Source organism: Narcine bancroftii, chromosome 5 (genome assembly GCF_036971445.1).
Source record: "Narcine bancroftii isolate sNarBan1 chromosome 5, sNarBan1.hap1, whole genome shotgun sequence".
Taxonomy (NCBI): Eukaryota; Metazoa; Chordata; class Chondrichthyes; order Torpediniformes; family Narcinidae; genus Narcine; species Narcine bancroftii.
In genome coordinates, this window is record NC_091473.1 from 103,850,715 (window position 1) to 103,875,593 (window position 24,879).

General features: G+C 40.1%; 1 protein-coding gene and 1 long non-coding RNA gene across 3 annotated transcripts in view; one reads left to right on the forward strand and one right to left on the reverse strand.

Annotated features, from left to right (window-relative positions):
* Nucleotides 1-24,879, reverse strand: part of LOC138763805 (metalloprotease TIKI2-like) — a 445,092-nt gene that overhangs the window by 40,460 nt on the left and 379,753 nt on the right.
* On the forward strand, nt 9,495-23,310 carry LOC138763806 (uncharacterized). 2 transcript variants are annotated; one of them, XR_011357826.1, is made up of 4 exons: nt 9,495-9,535; nt 15,337-15,394; nt 18,397-18,519; nt 23,020-23,310. It is a non-coding gene; the product is annotated as an uncharacterized lncRNA (long non-coding RNA). The 2 variants fall into 2 exon arrangements; XR_011357827.1 differs by lacking the exon at nt 9,495-9,535 and adding an exon at nt 15,101-15,241.

The window sequence follows — 24,879 nt, forward strand, 5'->3', positions numbered from 1 at the left end:
TTTTCTGGTGCTTTTTTAAAAATTAAATTCTAATGTCAGATAATTCGACCAGGGTGGTTCCACAGGTTCAATCCCAGACAAGCTGGTTGATGCCAACCAAGACATCGAGAGGATTTAACAATTAGTACCCTGTACCTCTAGGCCAAGGTGGGAGATTTTAAATTGCTGCTTCAGTGGAAAGCAGATGTTAGATGAGAACAGGATTAGATATGATTTTCACAGTCTAATGTCCAAACTTGAACCAGCTGGCATGAACAAGGTTGAGAATCATAAATACTATCTGTAATGGACTATCAAAAGTACCTTGAAGATGAATTGGAATGTGAAGTGATTGACAGGAATTTTGCCAATTTAAATCTGTGTAGTAACACACTTTTATAACAACAATTACTATTGAGACACTGTTAGCTGAAATGAAATGTTACCTTCGTGTATCTCAGAAAATTATTCCTACCTAATTGCATAAATATATTTGATCCAAATATAAGATGTGTTAGTTTTTCTTTTTTTTAAGCTTTATTTAAGATTTTATAACATGAATAACATATAGGATTACATTAAAAAAAATTAAGAATAAAATAATAAAATTACAATACAATATCAGTAATCTAAATAAACTATACCCTCCTCAATAATTATTACACATTAATAACCCAACTCAAATGAGTCCAACCCCACCTTCCCCCCAAAATAAAGACTGAAGAATTAATAAAGTTAATAATATATGTGAGAAAAAAAACCCACTTACAAAAAAAACAAAAACATAACCGATTAAAATACTAACAAAAAGAAATTAATACTAAGATATCAGACTTAAAAAACATATTTAAATCAAACTTAAATGCATATATTTAACAGAGTTAAGATGAAACATATATTTAACTCTTACCACTCCTTTCACCTTAAAGTTAAAGAAAAAATATAAAAAAAACTTATCCATCCCATTCACATTTAAATTTCAGATATTCCTTATCTACTGAATAAACTTTACAAAAAAAACCACATCAATTTTTAGTTTTTTAAACAATCAAATACTTTCTTATGCTTTTTTTTAATATTTAAACAAAAAAAACCCCTTCACTCTTTAATCTAATAATACAAAAAAAAGGAAAAAAAAGGGTAGGAGGTTAAAAATACCCCCTCCCATCTAAACCACGCAATGCGGTAACTCCCAAAAAAAAATGGGTGTGAGATAACTCACACGTAGCAGATGACTTTCAGGAAATAGTGCCTATCCAGTTCTCTCCCCCAACTCTCACTTCATCTTAAACTAACATCATCATTATTTAATATCCCTTTTTTTAAAAAACACATTAGAAAAAAAAGGACAACTCTTCTTTTAATCAGCTCCAACTGCCGAGTCACCATTACAACCATTCCTTCTTGGAGCACGGCTCTTTTCTTCCATCTCTTGTCTCCTTAGAGATCGCAGCGGACTATGTCTCTGTTGAAACTGAGTAATTGGCAGCTCTTGAGCAAATGCTATAGCTTCCTTTGGAGAATCAAAGAACTTTGGTTGGCAACCATCTTGAAAAACCTTCAAAACAGCTGGATATCTAAAGATTGCCTTGTAACCTTTCTTCCACAACAACTCTTTAGCAGGATTGAATTCCCGTCGTTGGAACATAACTTCTTGACTCAAATCCACATAGAAGAAAACTCGATTATTTTGAATCATCAAGGGTGATTTTCTCTGTTGTGCATTTCTAATAGCCACTCGTAAAATTATTTCTCTGTCGTAATAATTCAAGCAACGAACCAAAACAGGTCTTGGACTTTGACCTGAAATAGGTCTTCTACGCAAGGCTCTGTGAGCACGTTCCAGTATTATACCTTCCGGGAAATGTTCTTGACCCAACACCTGCGGAATCCATTCAGTAAAAAAATTTCTTGGGTCTGGTCCCTCCATACCTTCCGGCAAACCAATAATCTTTATATTGTTCCGTCTGGATTGGTTTTCCAAATAATCAATCTTTTTCACCAAATTTTTATTTTGAGTTTGTAAGTCTTCGACCATTTTGGTCACATCAAAAACTTGATCCCGTATTTCGTCTATATCTTCTTCACACGAATTAAATTTATCTCTCACTTCAAGCTTAAAAGCTCCAAACTCAGCCATCTGTTGAGAATGTATTTTCACCAAAGTATTAAACCTAGTACCAAGTTCAGTCATAATCTTGGATAATCCCTGCATTGTATAAGATCATTTAGATTCAAGATTCACAAAAATCTTTTCAATTGGAAGAGATTTTGGCTCAACAGATTCCTGCTTCTTCTCCAAAGGATCTTCTATTCCTTCATTCATTCTGGTTGCCTTCCTTGTAGTATGACTGCGTGTGGAAACCCCAGCCACAGCCTCTCCAGCAATGACTGGAGGACGCTGGCCGGGGTTTTCCCCAGTCCATAATGTATTAAATTTTCCCAGTACATCAAGTTGTATAGGTTCTTGTATCTCAAGAGATGCAGTTTGCAGCGCCACCTCTACAGTTGACAAATGCCTTTGAGTAACTCTGTTCTAAAGGATGTTTGGCGCCCTCTTTAGGGGGCTCTACCGATGTAACATAGAGCTCTACATCCGAACACTGTACCTCTCTCCTAGGATCCATTTCATGCTGAGTCCCGGTGTCTTTCCTGTAGGTAGGCTCCAAAACTTGAACTTTTGGAAAATGTAGTTTTTTGATGATCTGTTGTCTTTTTTTTTGCTCTTTTCCACCAATTGTACCATCATAAGTTAAATTAACAGCACTGAAATTATCTAAACTTTTAAAGAATTTTAACGGGCATTTCTAGACAAAACAATAAGATAGAGTCAGGAGAGGACTGGAAGGCACGTCTGATCCTTACGCCATCTTGCCACGCCCCCAAGATGCGTTAGTTTTTCCATATCATTTGTCTATGCTGGAAAGCAAGGAGCAGAAAGCTTTATGGTCATGCATCCTGATACAGTAGAAGTCCAAAAATATCGATTGCAGAATTGGGTCAGTCCTGATTTTTGGATTTTCTGGATTCTCAGGCAGTATTTTTAAAATTCAAATCCACGGAGGAATAAAGAAGAGATGAACAGGTAAATTTTGATAGTTTATTCATGAGCAAATACAGAATGCTTCATTTATCAAAATGAACAGTTTTAAAGAAAAATGAAAATGCTGGTATGCATCTGTGGTTTACGCATGCAGGTATGCACACAAAAACCCACTAAAATTAAAAAGTCTGAGTTTTTTAGAAATCTGGATTCTCAGATAGTCTACATTTCTGGCTTCTGAATTTTTGGAATTCTACTGTAATATATTTAATGTGGAGCAGTGGTTTTCTTTCCACTCATGTTCCGCTTTCCACTTAAGATATCCCCATGCCATTGGTGCTCTATGATTAGTAAGGGATTGCTTAAGGTGGTATGTGAGTGGAAAGGGAAGGTTGAGAATCACTGTTCTAGACCCAATTGTTTCTGAAATACTTTGCTTGAGAAAAATTGTCATTGGTCTATTTCATTTGGAGTTCTGAAACCGTGCACATTACGTCAATTAGGTAAGATTAAAACAGTGGTTTTCAAACTTTTTCTTACCTCCTACATACCACCTTAAGCAATCTCTTACTAATCATGGAACACCTATAGCATAGGGAATACTTAAAGTGGTACGTGAGTGGAAAGAAAAAGGTAGCAAACCACTGATGCGAAGGGTTAATACAATTCTCTAGTGCGTAGGATGCACCCCCAAGCCGTTATGCCCTGTGCAAATATTTGCACTCTGCAAACTTCGCTGTTTATCTTTCAGCCCCATTCCACTAAAGGGCGCAAAACTGAAAATGATAGATTTATTATAATAAAAGTATTATTTATAAATTACACTTCAAAGAGGAAAACAAACTAATAGAAGCAGACAAATAAAAGAGAGTGAATGATAAGCAGGAAGTCAAACAACAGAAGAGAGTGACTTTTTGTTTTACTTTGGAGCTGAGCAATACTTGTGAAGTAATTTTTTGGGATATTATTTAAAGTAGAGGATTTGATGCAAACTGGTTTAGGCTGCGTGCCAAAGTTGAATTTTACTTCATAAATCAAAAGTTATTAACAGAGTGCAAACCAAGAGAGATTCCCACCTTCAGGGAGTTTGACTTAATTTTGCTCTGATGCCAGTTCAGGTTGTGACTCCAGTTTAAGGATATGCCTCCATTATAACTAATGTGAATCAAATTCACTTCCTGATTCTACAGCTGTATTATAAATTACCTTTAGTTTCAGATAGGCAATTATTTAAGACAATATAACAATTATTTTACTGCTATTGAATTATTCCATTCGCTTATCTTGGTTTCAATGCAGGTTTGAACTGTTGAGTTTTTAAAAAATTGGTAAATATGTTTCAATGATTGAAGTATTTACCTTACTTTTCCAGGGATTTTCTTGTCAGTTTTCTCTCCTAATTTTTCACCCTTCCCTCCCTGTCTCCTGGAGTAAAATTTCATCATGATTGCAAACCATTACAACATCCAGGTGTTGTTTTTATATATTTGAGTTCCTCTGCCAGTGAACACACTGTCCTGATCTAACCTCCTTATGCAACACGGCCTTCAGGACCAGGATCATGGCTGAGTGATCCTTTGTCTTGTCCAAGGAGTTGAAAGCAATAATGAGAACCTGACATTTATTTCTCTTCCTACAGATCCTGCCTGATCTGGTGAGAATTCCCAGCATTTTCTGTTCCTATTTCAGATTTCCAACATCAGCAGTTTTTTTTTCATTTTCATGTAGTTCGAATTATTTTTATTTTCTAAGACGTAAAAATGATGACCACCTACCTATTTTATCCTTTCTAGCAGATAGTAATTCAGCACTCACAAGGGGCCAGTACAAGTTATAAGAGCTGTAAACCTTGTGGATCCATGTGTGGCTGGTACAAGCGCAAATCATGAATACTTCTTCCTTAATATGGATAGTGAATAAGAGAGGGGAAAGTGTGTAAAATGGATGCAATATCAATGAAAACATTGGATGAAGTGCTGGAGGAACTTGCACCATCCGTAGGAGGTAAATATATATTGCCGAAGTTTCTGGCCTAAGCCCTTCTTCAAGGAGTAAGCAAAGAACAGGAAGGTGTCAGAATAAAGACTGGCAGGGGGAGCAGGTGTTAATAAAGGAGGGAGGACAGAGAGAAGGCTAGCAGAAACCAGAGAAGTCGTGGTTAATGCAGAGATAAGTGAACAGAGGGAGAGGAAAGATTTGGTGGATAAAATTAGTGTGACCATGCAAGATGCAGAGAAAGAGGAGGGTCGGCAAGAGAGGAGAGAGACAGACAGAGAGAGAGAGAGAGAGATTTATTTAAAATCAGTCCCCTAATGAACAATTTTTTTTGCCAAAACCACCTGAAAAATTAGGGAAGGTCCATTCCTCTGAAATTGGTGCAATAAAGAGCAAGTATAAATTGAAGGACAGAGCATGAACTTGGTAGATTCAAACAGAACAAAATTCTAGTTTCATCCCATTCAGATCAGAATTTTTCTGTGGTGGACTGAATCAATTTACAAATACCATCTTTTTAGCTAAATTAGCAATATTGGAACAGATTTAGTAATATGGTAATGCTCAAAATAAAATATGTCTTATGCGACTGTCATCCCAAAATATTTCGGAGCCTATTAATTCCTTTGGTGACATCCATAAAAATGCTGAGCTGTTGAAAATTGACAATCTGGAGTAGGGCAATTTACTACCTATTTCTGGTATCTGTCATTACAGTTGACTCCTGCTTTTACTGAGAGATTTTTGTTTTTGCACCTGTGTCTCTATACCCCTAAGGCACTCTTGGACCAATATTTTCACCAATTAAAACATATCTCCCGGAACCACTTCCCATAATTATAAGATTCATTGATTAAAGACCAACATTTCTCTATAACTCTTTTTTGGGTTGTAGAGGTGGCTACAAGTATTACACCTGCAAGGCTAAATTTTGGCAGATATGGGAACCCGCAAGAGGACAAGAAAGAATGTTGGTCTGAAACTGAGACCAGAGAGTACAACACTGAACATAGTTACAGCACTGATCCATGGTGTCAATCAATTTGGGACCTCCTCAAACAGCTCAGGGCAATTCACAATGCTTAGATTGCAAAGACATTTGACTCCAAAGGTAGTAAAAAGCATAGGTTTTAGCAAAACAAGTTACTTTTTGAAGTGCAATTCTATTAATGTGTGAAAAGTGACAATTTATGCCTAGGGTATTCCCACAAATAACAATCTAATAGTCTGCCTTGTTAATGTTGATTTAAAATAATGCCATGGGTGCCAAGATGAGCTTTATCAGAATAATTGGCAGACGTGAATTTAAGTATTCAAAATACTTTAATTTACAAAGAGAGAAATGTGGCTTAACTCTAAGCTATTGTCAGTTTGTTGCATTCATTTTTTCTGGATCAGAGGAACTCAAAGTTCAAAACAAAGAGCCTGTACAGTGGTAGGTATGCCTATGGCCATGACTGTCAGGATAAGCCTTATGATCTTAATCAGGCTTTTCAACAACTATTTTAATGTATTAAATAGAGGTTCCTTGTACACATAGTGTGAAACTCGTGTTCAGTTCTCAAACTAAGTTTATGGCAAGGAAACGAGGATAGATAGATCCAGATGCAGACTTACATTAGTTCATTAATAAAAATAAGACCTCACCCTGTCACTTGTCTGTATGAATAGAGTGGCTTGAAAAGCCAGACATGACTAAGAATTGAGGGAGAAAATATCAACAATAATAACCTTCGTTTCAGAGATTTCTATTTTTTTAAATTGAACAAAGGATATTGATATTATGTTAAAATAAATCTATGTTGCTCTCACTCCCATCACGCTGGTCACAACCTCTTCTCACTGTTACTTTCAGAAGGCCAGCGCCTCTATAGGCTCAAGAATAATTTCTTTCTGCAATCAGGCTGTTGAATCTTCCCCCAGTACACTAATCATGGACTGCCCCAACAGCACAAAAATGACTGTCGGCAATATTATAATGGCACATTTTTCTTGCATTACAATTATTGAATATTTTACATTAAAATTTTATTTACCGCAAAGTAGAAGCTGATTCCAGCCATTTAAACTCGAGCCTCCCAATTACACCGAAATTAACCTACAACCCCTTATGTTTTGGAAGGTGGAAGGAAACAAAAGCACCTGGGCAAAAACCCAAGCAGACATGAATTCGAATCCAGATCATGTGCTGAAATAGCATTACTCTAACTGCTACACTAACCGTGCGACACCCAGTAGAGATATCGACCTATCTTTTTTTTAAACTTAATATCTTGTTTTAATTGAATGTATACTACTGTGGTTGTTTTTTTTAAATCATGAGGTACCTGTTCAGCTGCAGCAAAGAATTTCAGTGCATATGTACATTGTACAATGTGTATAACAATAAATTTGTTATTATTATCAGAGAAAATCAGAAAATCATTTGAAATATTTGATGTGATGAATGGCATTGTAATTTTACTGTATGTAATTTTAAGAACCAATGAATGAAAGCCATAGCAGCAATTAAAGACTGGCAGTGTGTAGATTCAGTCAACTTTATGTACTCCCACAAGAGCAATATAAATGTCAACATTACTTTTTATTTTCTATTTCATATTTTCCAGGTTAGAGAGATACAGCTCTACCAGGTCACCCATTTACATTCAGCCTTTTTTTTCGCTCCCCACATACACATTAACACATATTCATCTACCTACCTATTCACTAGGGGACAATATACAGAGGCCATTCAACCTATTAACCCATATGTATTTGGGATGTAGGAAAAAACCAGAACACCTGGAGGAAATCCCCCAGGAGAACGTGCAACTTCCACACAGACAACAAGGTTCCAGATGCAGCAATCCATCTGGATGGCCTATCTCCTTCAGGGCAGACAGAGGCACTACTGCTTCTGGCAGGACTCGAGGAGGGGAATTGTGCATTGACATCAATGAGAACTGGTGCACCAATGTTGTGAGTGCTGACTTTCTGCTCAGCAGAGAGAGAGAGAAAAAGAGAGTCTACCTGCCCAGGGAATTCTCGACCATGCTGATTACCGCAGTTCATATTCTGCCTTCAGTTCATGAGGGTGAAGCCATGAACGAGTTTTACAGTGCCATTTTTGAAGCACTTTAATGGTGCCATGATTGTTACTGGTGGCTTCAGTCATGCTAACGTGAAAACTGTCTTACCATAGTTTCAACAACATGAACTTCACCACCAGAGTAGAGAACACCCTGGTGCATACATAGCTGAACCTCAGTCCTCCTTGGTTACACAGATCACATATCTGTCCTGCTAACCCCGTTCTACAGTCCACTGGCAAAGCCAACTAAGTCATTCACAGAGAGATCAGGATATGGCCAGGGGGTGAGTCACAGCAATACTATAAGACTGCTTTGAGACCATGGACTGGAGCTCTTTCAGGGAGACGGCCACCTACAATGGTTGTATAAGCATAGAAGAATACATGAGGTCAGTGACTGGCTACATCAGCAAGAACAATGAGGATGTCCCTGAGATCAAATGCTTCAAAACCATGACTAATCAGAAACCATGGTTGGATGCAGAAGCCCAGTTCCTTCTCAGAACTTGAGATGCTGCATTCAGGACAGGGTGTAGGATGGCACTAACATCAGCCAGGGCTGAAATCTCCCATGCAACTCAGAAGGCAAACCATGGATATGCACACAGAAGATCCGCAGACAACAATGTGACACCAGCGACATGAGACGCACGTGGCAAGGGTTCAAGATTATAATGGACACAAGTCAACCTTACAAGTTGGGGTGAATGTCTGCCAAGCTGCCTGACTCCCCTCTGGTGAGCCTTGCTCTACTAACATTGGCTGTGCATTATCTCTACTGTTAAGGACACACCCCTTGGGTATAACTGTATATGCACCTATTGTACCATAATGATTGCACCATGAGTTTCTGCTAATAAAAGCCATGATTATTGTTTGACCACATCGTCTTTGTCTACTTCATCAACTGACACTTCACAAGTTAAGGAAAGTGATGCCTCCCTTCCGTACAGACTGAACATCTTCTATGCACAGTTTGATGAGTAAAATAGGATGACGCTAAAGAAAGCTGTGTCTCCTTGATGAACGGGCCCCCTGCAGAGCCGAAGATAAAGTGAGGAGAACCCTATCGAAGGTGAACCTACACAAGGTAGAGGGACCAGACAACATACCTGTCGGGTACAGAAGAACTGTGCAGATGAATTAACGGAGTTCTTCAAGGGCATCTTCAACACCTTAATGCAGTAGTCCATCATTCTCACAGGGTTCAAGACAGACGCCATCTTCCCCGTACCCAAATGGATGACAATAACAGGCCTCAATGATTACCACCCTGTGGCACTAACCTCCACCATTATGAAATGCTTTGAGTGTCTGGTGATGGAACCCATCAAAGAATCAGAATCAGAATTTATTGTCATGAACAAGTCACAAAATTCATTGTTTTGTGGCAGCGTCACAATGCAAACATTCAAATAAACCAGTGCATGAAAAGTCAAAGTGAGGTAGGTCTTTGGTTCATTGATCATTCAGGAATCTGATGGCAGTGGGGAAGAAGCTGTCCTTGTTCCGCTGAGTGCTCGTCTTTAGCCTCCTGTACCTTTTTCCTGATGGTAGCAGAGTGAGGAGAGCATGGTGAGGGTCCTTGAAGAAGGAGGCTGCTTTCTTAAGATAGCATATCTTGTAGATGTTCTTAATGGAGTGAAGACTGGTGCCCGTGATGTCGCAGGCCAAGTTAACAACCTTCTGGAGTTTTTTCTTGTCCTGAGCATTGGCACCTCCATACCAGAGGGTGATGCAACCCACCAGAATGCACTCCATGGAATAGCTATGGAAGTTTTTGAGAGTCTTCAGTGACATATCAAATCTCCTGAGACACCTCACTGAGTATAGCCAATGGCGAGCCTACTTCATGATTACATCGATGTGGATGCTCCAGGATAGATCCTTGGAGATGTTGACACCCAGGAATTTGAAATTATTGACTCTCTCCACTACTGAGGCCTTGATGAGGAGTGGATCAAATTCTCTTGAAGTCCACAATCATCTCTTTAGTTTTGCTGAGGTTGTGCGGATGGTTGTTGGTGTGACACCACTCAATGAGCTGATCTATCTTCCACCTCTAGACTTTCTCTTTGCCGGTTGTGATTCTGCCGACAATCGTGGTGTCATCAGCAAATTTGTAGATAGCACTGGAATTATGCGTGGCCACACTGTCATGCAGGTATAGTGAATAGAGCAGTGAGCTAAGCACACATCCTTGAGGGGCACCTGTGTTGATAGTGAGTAAGGAGGAGATGTTGTTTCCAATTTATACTGATTGTGGAATTCTGATGAGGAAGTCAAGGATCCAGTTGTTGAGGGGGGTATAGAGGCTATGGGTTTGGAGCTCCTTGACCAGTATTGACGGAATGGTGGTATTGAAGGTTGAGCTGTAGACTATGAAGAGCAGCTGTATGTATGAGTTGCTGTTTTTGAGGTGATCCAGAGCTGAGTGGAGAGCCAGTGATACTGTAATGATAGGGATGATAGGCCAATTGCCTAGCCTCCCAGAAAATAGAATTTAAATGGGTTCTGCATCCCAGAGATGCTAGACCAATTTAAATTCACCTATAGAAGAAACCATTCCACAGACAATGGTATAGCTGTATCATTTCACTCCGTCCCGGCCCACCTGGAGAACAACGCCTCATATTCGCGGCTGCTGGACATTGACTTCAGCTGAGCATTTAATACGATCATTCCCCATAAGCTGGTGAAGAAGCTGTCCTCGCTGGGACTTGATACTCTCTGTAACTGGATTTTGGACTTCCTAATGGAAAGACCACTGTCTGTCTGGGTTGGTAGCAGAACATTGAGCACTGTCTTGATGAGTGTTGGAGCACCTCAATGCTGTGTGCTCAGCCCACTCCTGTTTACACTACTGATCCACAGCTGCATTGCCAGCTCCAGCTCCAACAATGTCATCGAGTTTCCAGATGACACAATACTAGTTGATCTCATCGTCAACAATGATAAGTTGCACTACAGAGAAGAGGTGGAAAATCTCATGAAATGGTGCGAGTCTCAATGTGGACAAGAAAAAAAGAGATCGAGGATAGAATTCAGGAGGACCAGGAATGACCACTCTCCACTACCCATCAACAACCCTGTAGTAGAGAGAGAGAAGAGCACCAAGTTCTTGGAGTTTACTTAACTAGTAACCTATCGTGGACACTCAACATCTCCTCACTTGTCAGGAAGGCACAAAAGTGACTGCACTTCCTGAGAAGACTGAAGCAAGCAAGGCCACCAGCCACCATATACCTTCTAATAGGAGCTCTATTGAGAGTGTCCTGGCCGGCTGCATCACAATATGATATGGTTGCTGCGGAAAAATGGATTGGAGGTCAACCCACAGGACTATAAGAGTGGCAGAGAGGAGGATCACTCAAGTTTCCATCCCCCCATTCGACGTGATTGAAGAGGGCGTGCAAAATTATTGAGGACCACTTCCAACCTGCACACAGCATCTTTCAAGTGCTGCTCCCATCAGGAGTATCAGAGCCAGCACCACCAGGCATTGAGAATGCTAAATGACCAAAGGAACTGCTCACACTAATCATCCGAGACTCTCATATGGACAAAACAATATTTATTTATTTGTATAGATGAAATTCTTGGTCCTGCATATGTATTGTGTGTCTGCATGTTTTGCACCGAGGACCGGAGAACGCTGTTATGTTGGGTTGTACTTGTACAATCAGATGACAATCATTGATATGACTTGAACCCATTTATCTGACTCTGTGAAGCAACCATTCTACAGGCTCTACCACTGTTCCTCCCCATCCCTTCTTCTTTCCCTGTGGATGCTATATGCTTACCTTAATTAAGTTCAACAGGGCCTAAGTCTCAACCCAGGCTGAATGTAAGAGTCATGATATTTGTGAGCCATTTTACCATTACTACCAATCTCTGTCCTATCGTCATTGTGTGTCAATCTAAACATTTCTTAAATTCTGGAAAAACCCCAGTAGATTTGAAAGAAACTGCTCTTCAAGAAGTGGGATGGCATGGTTAGCACAATGATGTTGCGGTGCCATCGATTGGGGCCGACGTTCAAAATCCCGCACTGTCTGTCAGGAGTTTGTACGTTCTCCCCGTGTCTGCGTGGGTTTTCTTCAGGGGATCTGGTTTCCTCCCACCATTCAAAACATACAGGGTTGTAGGTCAATTAGGTGTAATTGGACGGCACGGGCTCGTGGTTCAAAAGGGCCTGTTACCGTGCAAAATGTCTAAATTTTAATAAAAAGAAAAGGGAGACAGAGAAAATGGGCACTTAGGCTAACAGATGTCGAGAAAATATTAGAATCCATTATTAATGAAGTGTTTCTCAGCACTTAGAAAAGACATACTATCATGAGGTAAAGTCAACATGATTTGAGAAGAAAATATGTTGGACAAATGTTTTGTGTTCTTAGATGATGAAAGTAGTTGGGCAGATTAAGTAGAGCTGATATAAGCAATATGTTTGAATGACCAAAGGCAATTTGATAAGGTGCCAGTAATTAGGCCTGCTGCACAAATTAAGAGGTCATGAATTTGAGGGTAATATTTTAACTAAAGTAAACAGATTGCAAGGGTATTCAAGTCATTTTCAGGTTGTCAAAGTATGACCAGTGTTGTGCCTCAGGGATTATTGCTGGAGCCTCATCGTTCCTAACTACTGTATATTACAGGCTGGCAGTATGACTAAACCATTCAGATTTGCTGGTGCTACAAAAAAGATGGGAAGTAAACACAGAGTGTCTCCAAATGCAAGTAAAATAGTTGTGATGTGAGGGCCAAAAGGTTGCAGATGGAATATATGTGTAAATGTCTCACTTTGGTCTGACGAATTGAAAAGCTGCTCATTTGAATGGTGTAAGGCTATTACATTCTGTTATTGGAGAGATTTGTGCATCCTTATCCAAGGTGCATACAAAGTTAACCTGCAACTGCAACAAGCAAGTCAGAAGGAAAATTAAAGGCAGTGGAAAATGGCAGCTGTGCTGTAACATCAGCGCTGCTACTAGTGCAGACCCAGGGGAGTGGAGAACAGAGACAGTGCTTCTTCAAAGAGTTCAGCCATCAAGTTTTAATATCAGTGGCTCCATACAGGTTTTAAATGGCCTGTTAAAGGAGCTGACGGTGTTTGCAAGTAAAATCCTGCCACTGTGGAGATTTGAGGTTAAGATGGCGGTGCCTGTGCTGGGCAGGGGCCTTGAGGGGTTGCAGACTCTGGGGAGCAGTGGACTGACACAGGAGACCAGAAACTAGAACACTCCCCATTGAAAAGGAAAAGCAAAGGAGACGACCCTTCAGGTCAGTGCCCACAGCAGTGGAGCAAGCGAGGGGTTCACAGGCTGTAGGCAATTTATAGTTGTGGGACCCACATGGGCTGCTGGAGACTGGATCATGGGAAGCAGGACTGGAGAGGGTCCTCAATCCAAGAAAGATTCTGAAGGGCCTCAGGAGCTGAAAGGTTCCTAATTATAGAAGTTACAGAGAGGGTGCAGAGGAGATTTACCAGAATGTTGCCTGGATTGGGAAAAAAGTCTTATGAGGTAAGATTAGCAGAGGTGGGTCTTTTCTCTTTGGAGCATAGAAGGATGAGAGATTTAATAGAGGTCGACAAGATTAATAGAGACGTAGATAGGGTGGACAGCCAGTGCCTTTTGCCTTGGGCAGGAATAGCAAACACCTGAGGACATATGTACAAAGTAAAGGGGGGAAGTTAAGGGGAGACATCAGGGGTGTTATTTTTAAAACACAGAGAGTTGTGGATGCCTGGAATGCCTTCCCAGCAATGGTGGTGGAGGCTGAAACATTAGGGACATTTAAGAGACAGGCAAATGGATCGAAGAAAAATAGAGGGTTACAGGATACGGAGGGTTTAGTATTTTTTTTAAAGGAAGATATGGATCGGCACAACCTAGAGGCCCAAGGGCCTGTACTGTGCTGTTGTGTTCTATATTCTTTGCATTGGAGGTATGGATCTGGAGTTCGGGTTTCTGATTAATCGAAGAGGAATTAGTGTGGAAGCTTAGGATGTGGCAGGGCTGGAGGTAGATCCACGGGCAAGGTTTTCCAAAATGGGTTCTGCAGTACCCTGGGATTCTGTGGAAGAAATGACAAGACGTAATAACAATCTTCCTGTGTTTCTTTAAATTTTTTTTAACCTCTGTCTTTAATTCAATTTGTTTCCGGTGAAAGACAAGATGGCAGCAGCGGAGGGATGGCCGCTAATGGCCATATAATGGCCACTTATTTGCACAATACCCATCACCTGCTCCAATCACCACCCAGTCTCGGTCTGTCCATCAAAGGGTCTGGTGGTGGAGTACAAGACCAATTATCAGGTGGAATGATAGGGAGGAGGGCGTCTTATCTACACGCATACAGCCAATCACTAGGCCGCAGCCCTATTGTGACAGAGGCAGGTGGATGGGCTTGATGTGGGGTGGGGGGGTGTGTCCACTCACTTCACCTGTCAATCATTGCCGGGTCAATTACACAGATGAGAGGGGATTGGAGGGGGCAATTGTGACGCCACTGCAGACTGCCCACACAGCTAATAAGTGGGCAAAGCCCTCATTGTGATGCTCAGTGGGGGTTGTTCCCATCCTCCTCGCCTGTCAATCAGTGGCCCACTTGTCTGCACACAGCTAGTCATCACTGGATGAACATACCCCTCCCATTGTGATGTCGGTGGGAAGACAGACCCTCACCCACCGCATACGTCAAAAAATGGCTGGCGATTCTGGCGTGGCAGAGGAGGTGACATCAGCAGCGGACTGGTATTCTCTTGTCAGTGGCCGCCTAGATCAACTACTGAGCGGATATCCCCCAACATTGTGACATCAGAGGGCGGACAGGCATAAGGATACAACTACCTAATTTTGTGCCCAACATTAAGAAGATCTGTGAGGACAAGAAACAATTTCATTCATCCCATTAAATATAAATTAGAGGGAACACATGATTTCAACATTGAGAATGATGAGTTTATTTACTTTTTTACTAAGTTTGTGTATCTACCAGGTCTTTTAAACTGTAATTGACTTTTCAAGTTCTGCAATTTCTAAGCGCTCCACAAAAAGCTAAAAAGTTTGGAAAGCCCTCTTCTAAAGGGATTCTCCTTTGCTTCTCTTTCTCTCTTTCTTAAGGGGCGCCGGACGATACTAATGGTGACTTTTTAATCTTCCTTACAACAGGCAGAAGGCAATTTTGTGTAATATATGTAAAGGTATTTTGAATCTTGAAATGTTGGCCTTTATTACAGGATGGACGCAGACAGCAAGTGAAGTCCATTTATCAGAACACATCAGGAATAATGCACAGTTAAGTTCTTCTTATTTAAGAAAGGATATAGTTGACTTTCAGGTAGTGCTCAGAAGGCTCACTGGTCTGATTCTGAGGATGAGGAGTTGTTGTTTGATAAATAATTGAGAAGGACATACAAGAATGAAGAGTGATCTCACTAAAACATACAAGATTCTGAATGTTGGATATGTTAGAAGCTGGGCAGATATTTTCCCTGGATCAAAGTCTAAGGAAAAGTGGTTGGCTACTTCATAAGTGGAAATTCTTCTCTCGGAGCATTATGAATCTTTGGAATTTTCCATTCCAGAGAGGTACTGATATGAGCCATTAAGTATATTTAACGTTGAGTTAAGTAACTTACCATACAAAACAGGAACTAAAAGTTATTGACCCATTGTGCAGATCAGTCAGGATCTGAAGAATGCTGGCTCACTTAGGGATCGGGGCTGGGTCCCATGTTGTTTAACATTTATATTAATGATTTAGAGGAGGGTGTGGTTAACTGGGTAAGCAAATGATACAAAAATAGGGGGAGTGGTGAATAGTGAGGTAGATTTTCTTGGATTACAGAAGGATTTAGTTTGTTTGGAAGAGTGGGCTGAAAGATGGCAGATGGAATTCAATGTAGACAAGTGTGAGGTGTTGCATTTCGGTAAAAATAACCAGAATAGGACATATACAGTTAAGGGGAGGGCATTGAGGCACGCAGAGGAGCAAAGGGACCTGGGAACAAAGAGTTCACTGAAGGTGGATTCCCATGTAGACAGGGTGGTTAAGAAGGCATATGGTATGCTGGCCTTCATAAATCATAGTATAGAGTATAGGAGCTGGGAGGTGACGCTGCAGCTGTTTAAGGCATTGGTGAGGCCAGGTTTGGAGTACTGTGCTCAGTTCTGGTCTCCAAATTATAGAAGGAATATAGATAAGGTGGAGAGGGTGCAGAGAAGGTTTACAAGGATGTTGCCTGGCTTACAGCATCTTACAGGGAGAGATTAAGGAGACTGGGACTTTATTCATTGGAACATAGACGACTGAGAGGGGACTTAATAGAGGTATTTAAAATTATGAAAGGAATAGCTAGACTAGACATAAACAGACTCTTTCCCCTGAGGGCAGAGGAGGTTGGAACAAGAGACCATTAGTTAAGGGTAAGGGGGCAACACTTTAGGAAAAATATTAGAGGTGGCTTTTTCACTCAGCGAGTGGTGGCAGAATGGAATGATCTTCCAAATGAGGTAGTTGCAGCAGGGTCCCTTCTGTCATTTAAGAGGAGGTTAGATGTGTACATGGAGGTGAGGGGGTTGGAGAGTTATTGGCGGTGAGTGGGAGGTTTGAGCTAGTGGAGTTGTTCTAGTGAACTGGGTGCGGACTTGAAAGGCCAACGTGGCCTGTTTCCACTCCGTAAATGGCTATATGGTTACAAGGAGTCATTTGTCCTCCTCTATTTCTCCTTGGATTTGATTTTTTTAATAAAACATAATCGTTTAAACTATCATAAGCATATCAGAGTTCATTGTTCTGTGAAATACTAGAGATTAAAATATTCTTGTTAACTGTCTCTAGAAATCAGGAGGATAACTTTGACATGAGAATATGAACCTTGCAGCACTCGTACCACCCACACAAAATACAAAGCTTTTCCTTACTAATTATACATTTAGAAAGGAAACTGTTGAACTTCAAAGTAAATTATATACATAGAGCAAAATTTTAAAAGACAGATTTAAATTGTGGTTTGGAACCTCTGCTTAGTTCTGGCACTACAAATGCAATGTTTCAAGCTTGACATTTAATATTTCAATATAAAATCACTCTGTGGGCTTGAGCTTCCCAAGAGTGTGAGCAAGAACTTTGCTGCACAGAATTTAATATACAATAGAATTTTCAGTGTAAACAATACTGATACTTTTGTCTGATTAAGGGGCCATCAAAGATATATGTAACCATATGTAACTGAAGTACTCTGACAATTATATCCAAGTGTTTTAAAATACCACAGACCTCTCCGCAACAATTCCCTGCGGTCTCACACAGGATAACAAGTAGTGGAATTAGTATGCACTTTAAATACTTTACAACACTATCCCTGGTTTTATGACTATCAATATGCCACTGCTTGTTTGTGAAAAGGCCAAGTAAGTGATTAAATTTGGTCATAAAAGTTTTCCTTTTGAGATTCTACAATTATAAACATTTTCATTGCCCACAAAACTAAAGACGTTCAGAAGCAGCTTGCCTCATATTTAAGATATGAATCTGTTTCAATTTAATAATGATTTTTTTTTAAAGTTTCATGAATTGTGGAGCTTGATACATTTAATCAAACACTTTTAAACATAATTTAATGAGCTCCTTAAATCAGATGAACAAAGGGAAGGTAGATAGACTCAGCATCCATGGACACCAATGGTCAGTCAACATTTCTAGTTAGGAACCTTTATTGTAACTTCAAATCAGGGATTAGATGACTTTATCTAGAGTATAATTACTTCTTCACTACCTCAAACAATTAACGGGGTATCTCAGAATTTTCCATATTGATGAACCCAAACTTGAACTGAAATCAGCATCAACTTGATGTCTCACTTAAGATAGGAATAATCAGGGTTTCCATAAAAACTGATTCAGACTCTTATAATATGTAAAGATAAATTTTGTAAAAGGGGAGATATTGGATTAGAGAAGGCAATACATTTCCTCTGATTTTCATTTCTTTGTCCACATGAGTCATAATTTCTACTTCTTTAAAAATGGTGTGCCAGATAGTGCTCACCTCTGGTTACAGTTCAGTAGCAAACCACAGGAGTTTATCCTTCTTGGATTAAACTTAGTCAACCACATACTAAAACCTAGATGTCAAGGACAAGCTGTACAGATTCCAGTGGACATGTGTGAAGGACATTATGTATTTGAATAGGCTTTTCTATCCCAAGTTAAAAAGGTTGAGAGGAAGATGGTGGCTTAATGATCTACTTTCACTTTTCTCCTCAATTGTTTTTAAATAAATTTTATTTGACAGCACCAAGAGCCATTAACTAAGATGCATTTCAGCTTCTGCCTGCAAGGCCAGGATCAGTTGACCATCAATATGTTTTGCATGGAATTCAATCACTGGGTAGAGAGCCTCAGTCAGATATGGAGAGTAAGTGATCACCAGATTTTGTAGCTAGTTGCAATTGTGTTTTCTCATAGACATTTTGTCAGCTTCTGCAGTAGAAATTTCTGTCGTCTCTTTAAGTATTTCTGAAAGAATGAGATTCCACACTTGCTAAAGTTACTTTTCAGTATTATCTGGCAGTAAAATTATGTTTAAAGTAAATTAAAGGAATAACATTAAATTCATTTTTAAGTTTTTATTTTAAAATATTCACATTTATTCAAACTCTCTGAAATTCAGAGATGTTAAAAAATACTTCAAATTCCTTTGACACCAGTTAGCTGTAAATATACCATGAGGGTGTTCTGTTGGTTGGGCCTTGGGATCGGAGGCCTAGACACTGCTCATATATCATAAAGACCACAGACAAGAAATCTAGATGATGGGCCAGACCCAGCATTGTTTGGCAAAACACAATGCCTCTGCATTTTCCCTGTATTCATTCTCCCAAAAACATATCAGCTCACATATTTCCAGATTAAATCTCCCACCAAGTGACCCAACCATGTTCTTCTCAAAATCTTGCTCTCACTCCTTATCCCTTCAGAACACAGGGACGTGAAACTGATCATTCAGAGATCAACAATATCTGTTGTACACCATTCTTAAAACATTTAATTTCAGGAGTTACCTGCACTATCAAGACCTAAGCCAGGTGGTCTTTCAAGTCCACCAACTGCAATTCAACCACTTTGTCTCTTTAAATCCTGCTCTATTAAAGTCCATTGACCTAGAAATGAGCCTCATGGGACAAAATTTTGACAGAATTTTATTCAAATCAAAATTTCTAAATGTAATCAGCACCTCTGGGCACAGAATATTTGATTTCAAGTCTGCTCACTGTGATTTGCATTTCTTTGGCTTGGCTTCGCGGATGAAGATTTATGGAGGGGTAATGTCCACGTCAGCTGTGGCTGACAAGTCCGATGCGGGACAGGCAGACACGGTTGCAGCGGTTGCAAGGAAAAATTGGTTGGTTGGGGTTGGGTGTTGGGTTTTTCCTCCTTTGTCTTTTGTCAGTGAGGTGGGCTCTGCGGTCTACTTCAAAGGAGGTTGCTGACCGCCGAACTGTGAGGCGCCAAGATGCACGGTTTGAGGCGATATCAGCCCACTGGCGGTGGTCAATGTGGCAGGCACCAAGAGATTTCTTTAGGCAGTCCTTGTACCTCTTCTTTGGTGCACCTCTGTCTCGGTGGCCAGTGGAGAGCTCGCCATATAACACGATCTTGGGAAGGCGATGCTCCTCCATTCTGGAGACGTGACCTACCCAACGCAGTTGGATCTTCAGCAGCGTGGATTCGATGCTGTCGGCCTCTGCCATCTAGAGTACTTCGATGTTAGGGATGAAGTCGCTCCAATGAATGTTGAGGATGGAGCGGAGACAACGCTGGTGGAAGTGTTCTAGGAGCCGTAGGTGATGCCGGTAGAGGACCCATGATTCGGAGCCGAACAGGAGAGTGGGTATGACAACGGCTCTGTATATGCTAATCTTTGTGAGGTTTTTCAGTTGGTTGTTTTTCCAGACTCTTTTGTGTGGTCTTCCAAAGGCATTATTTGCCTTGGCGAGTCTGTTGTCTATCTCGTTGTCGATCCTTGCATCCGATTAAATGGTGCAGCCGAGATAGGTAAACTGGTTGACCGTTTTGAGTTTTGTGTGCCCGATGGAGATGTGGTAGTCATGGTGGGTAGCTGGCTGATGGAGGACCTCCGTTTTCTTCAGGCTGACTTCCAGGCCAAACATTTTGGCAGTTTCCGCAAAACAGGACGTCAAGCGCTGAAGAGCTGGCTCTGAATGGGCAACTAAAGTGGCATCGTCTGCAAAGAGTAGTTCACGGACAAGTTGCTCTTGTGTCTTGGTGTGAGCTTGCAGGCGCCTCAGATTGAAGAGACTGCCATCCGTGCGGTACCGGATGTAAACAGCATCTTCATTGTTGAGGTCTTTCATGGCTTGTTTCAGCATCATGCTGAAGAAGATTGAAAAGAGGGTTGGTGCGAGAACGCAGCCTTGCCTCACGCCATTTTTAATGGAGAAGGGTTCAGAGAGCTCATTGCTGTATCTGACCCGACCTTGTTGGTTTTCGTGCAGTTGGATAACAATGTTGAGGAACTTTGGGGGGCATCCGAGGCGCTCTAGTATTTGCCAAAGCCCTTTCCTGCTCACGTTGTCGAAGGCTTTGGTGAGGTCAACAAAGGTAATGTAGAGTCCTTTGTTTTGTTCTCTGCACTTTTCTTGGAGCTGTCTGAGGGTAAAGACCATGTCAGTAGTTCCTCTGTTTGCACGAAAGCCGCACTGTGATTCTGGGAGAACATTCTCGACGACACTAGGTATTGTTCTATTTAGGAGAATCCTAGCGAAGATTTTGCCTGCAATGGAGAGCAGCGTGATTCCTCTGTAGTTTGAGCAGTCTGATTTCTCACCTTTGTTTTTTAATGTTTTAATGTTTTATAAATTCCACAATCACCTCAATCCACAACCCCTTCAGTGCATTCAAAACCAAATTGTAAGCGCAGATCCCATGACAAGTGACTTTGAGGATGCTACCACCTCAAAGTTACAGAAACACTCACAGAAGAGGACATGATGACCTACACCTCATGTGGAGGGGTTATCATCATCTGAAGACCTGTTCTCTTTCATAATCCTTTTTCATTTCTGAAGTGACAACATGCGAACAATATGGAAGCATTCATCTTAATCGACCAGGTTTGACTTTCACTCTTTTTAAAAGGGAGGAAACCATAATGATGATTTCTTAAAGCAAGGCTGTCTCAATTTCATAATACAGTAAAACCCCTAATATCCAACCACTATGGGGATTGGAAGATGCCAGATAAGTGTATTTAATGGTTGCTTGAGGTTTACTCTTACAACAAGATAGACAACAGACTCGCCAAGGCAAATAGCACCTTTGGAAAACTACACAAAAGAGTCTGGAAAAATAACCTCACAAATATTAGCGTATACAGAGCCGTTGTCATACCCACACTCCTGTTCGGCTCCGAATCATGGGTCCTCTACCGGCATCACCTACGGTCCATCCTCAACATTCATTGGAGCGATTTCATCTCCAACATCGAAGTACTCGAGATGGCAGAGGCCGACAGTATCGAATCCACGCTGCTGAAGATCCAACTGCGCTGGGTAGGTCACATCTCCAGAATGGAGGACAATCGCCTTCCCAAGATCGTGTTATATGGCGAGCTCTCCACTGGCCACTGAGACAGAGGTGCACCAAAGAAGAGGTACAAGGACTGCCTAAAGAAATCTCTTGGTGCCTGCCACATTGACCACCGCCAGTGGGCTGATATCACCTCAAACCGTGCATCTTGGCGCCTCACAGTTCGGCGGGCAGCAACCTCCTTTGAAGAAGACCGCAGAGCCCACCTCACTGACAAAAGACAAAGGAGGAAAACCCCAATACCCAACCCCAACCCACCAATTTTCCCTTGCAACCACTGCAACCATGTTTGCCTGTCCCGCATCGGACTTGTCAGCCACAAACGAGCCTGCAGCTGACGTGGACATTACCACTCCCTAAATCTTCATCCGCAAAGCCAAGCCAAAGACTCTTACAATGGCTAACTAATTCACCTGTATTAAGAATAAACAGATTAAAAGACAAAAATAGAGTACTGTACTTACATTGAACAAACTTCACTTGCATGAATATATAAACCTTAAAGCATTTTATTTATTTTCAGTCACATTCTTTGAAAACATTTAACTGTCATTGCATTTGCAGGATCCTTCCTCCTCCACGGAGCTGTCCAAAAGATGAACAATAACATTATAGATAATTAAGCCCCACCTCCCCCAAGTAGACAGATAAACCTCTGACCAGGGCAACTCTTATTAAGCAGGGATAGGAGACTCTTTAATCTTTAAGAGCATCACTCCAACAGCGAGCAGCATCGACCAGCTCTTTATCCTGGATGATGTAATTGCTGTAACATACAACTTTATTAATCTTAAAGCTGAATATTAACATACTGCAATGTGAAGAAGTTCATCACTGACCATTCAAAGCAGATCAGTTCTTTGTAATTGTCAACTTAGGCAAATCTCATTCAGCTGGTGGGTGACATGTTCAAACAGCTACAATGGGCAAAGCACGACCAAAGCACTCCGCTGGTTGAATATTTACTCCCCTCTTCACCAAAGATTTATGTGTTTCTTCAGAGAATATTTACTTTTTACAAATTTAAGCTTACATATTTGACTTATTATTTTATTTTTTTAATTTATTTGGTTTATTTTTGCCAGTTGCTTGAATTCCAATAACTGAAAATGGGAGTAACCGAATTTCTCAACTTCTCAATGTGATTTGCCTAAATTGACAATTGCAAACAATTGATCTGCTTTGAATGGTCAGTAATGAAAATAATTTGCAGAACTTCTTCACAATGCAGTATTCAGCTTTAAAATATTTTGGATGTTTCAATAATGAAAAGCCCTACTAATCTTTCACTTATCTGCAATTCCAGACCTACAAAATTTCCTTCAGAATGTACATGATGTCTCCATGAGATATGCAAAAGCAAGCTCAAATATTACCATACTGAAGGGATTAATCCAGTGAAGTGCAACAGTGTGCCACTGTGGAGCCTCTCAAACCCAGATGAAGAAAATACGTTCCAGCATTGTAACTTTGGAAGAAGCTCATATAGCGACAAAAATGACATATGTCAAAGAACAGATTAAATCAACAATGTTGCACTGCAGTTGGGAAGATTCATTTTCAAAATGTATTAAAGCAGATCATTTTTAACTGATGATTCAAGTACATTTTTGGGGAAGGCTAAGTCTAACAAAAGATAAAGTTCAGTTTAATTCATTTTTGGTCATTGAGGCAAAAAGAAAACATTTAAGACAACATAGAGACGAGAAAGGAATATCAAGATTAAAACATAAATATTGAAGTAAAAACACAATGCTGGAGAAACTCAGTAGGTCAAACAGCGTACTTCGTAGAGCAAAGATAAAGTTACATAATCAACATTTCACTTTTGAGACCTTGATCAAGATTATTAATAAGATGAATCAGAAAGGTTCAAATCTTTATACTTAAGAGTAGATTCATAAAAGGGGAATTTGAAGAGGTATGTAGAATGCTAACTGAAAATCTACAGCACTATTTCAAGTTAAACTATGATTGAGGCTTGAGAAAGCATGTAAAGATAAAGTTCAGTAACTACATCTGAAAGCATCATGTCATGGTGCATGTTGAAACAAAAACTAAGGAATCTTTCATTAAACTTGCAAAAATATGTAGTTTTATGTGTTAATCATATGTTATGTAGAAGGCATTGCTAGATGAATGAAATACAATTCTGATTTGAACTTAATTTTGTGATTTAAATTTTGTTTAAAATGAAGTTGAATTGAGACCATTTATCTTAGAAATTATTTTCTTTTAAATCTGCAGCTGGTTATAATTGTTCAGGCTGTAAACATTTCTGCACATTAAACTGCTTTCCCAGCTTTATGAGCTATGAAGCTGTCTGGTTTTCATGGGACATTTCCAGTTTCTTGCTGAAACCAGGAATTATCACTTCTACAGCTAGTGATTGCCCATTCACAACATGAGTTAAATAAAGTTCATAGTGTGTGGGGTTTCAAAAAGCATGTTGGTAATATGAAAAATCTTCGTTTTTAGATCTTCCAAATAAAATATTTAAAAGGAATCATAGCAGAATTACAAAAGGTAAAACAACTTAAACATTTCAATGTGTTAGAAACAATGTAAAACTGTTCATGATCTTCATGAAGGTAAATTAAAGAAATGCCAAAAGGTACGTTGTGATGGGAATAGGGCTCAACAACAAGCTCACCATCTGAGATATCCTGCTCTTCCAGATGCTCTTCAAGTGAGACAATGTTAAAACATATGCACTTATTCGATGCAAATCACCAAACTCTCCAGAAAATATGGGAACCAATTCATTCCAGCATCCAAACCTTCAACATGGAGTCATTAGAATTACTGCCAGATAATTCTGTGACCCCTGAAAAGTAACTTTAACAAGTTGGAATCTTGTTCTTTTTGAAATACTTAAAGAGATTACAGAAATTTCTACTGCAGAAGCCAACAAAATGTCCACGGGCAAATGCAATTGCACTGGCCACTTACCCTCTACATCTGACTGAGGCCATCAACCCAGTGACTGAATTCCATGCAAAACTTATTGATGGGCAACTGAGCTGGCCTTGCAGGGAGAAGTTAAAAATGTATTCCAGTCAATGGTTCTTGGGGCTGTCAAACATAATTTGATCTCAGTATTTCCAGATGCTGTGACACCTAGGATTGATAGTAACTCACTCCATTCAATCAATTTAGACATTTG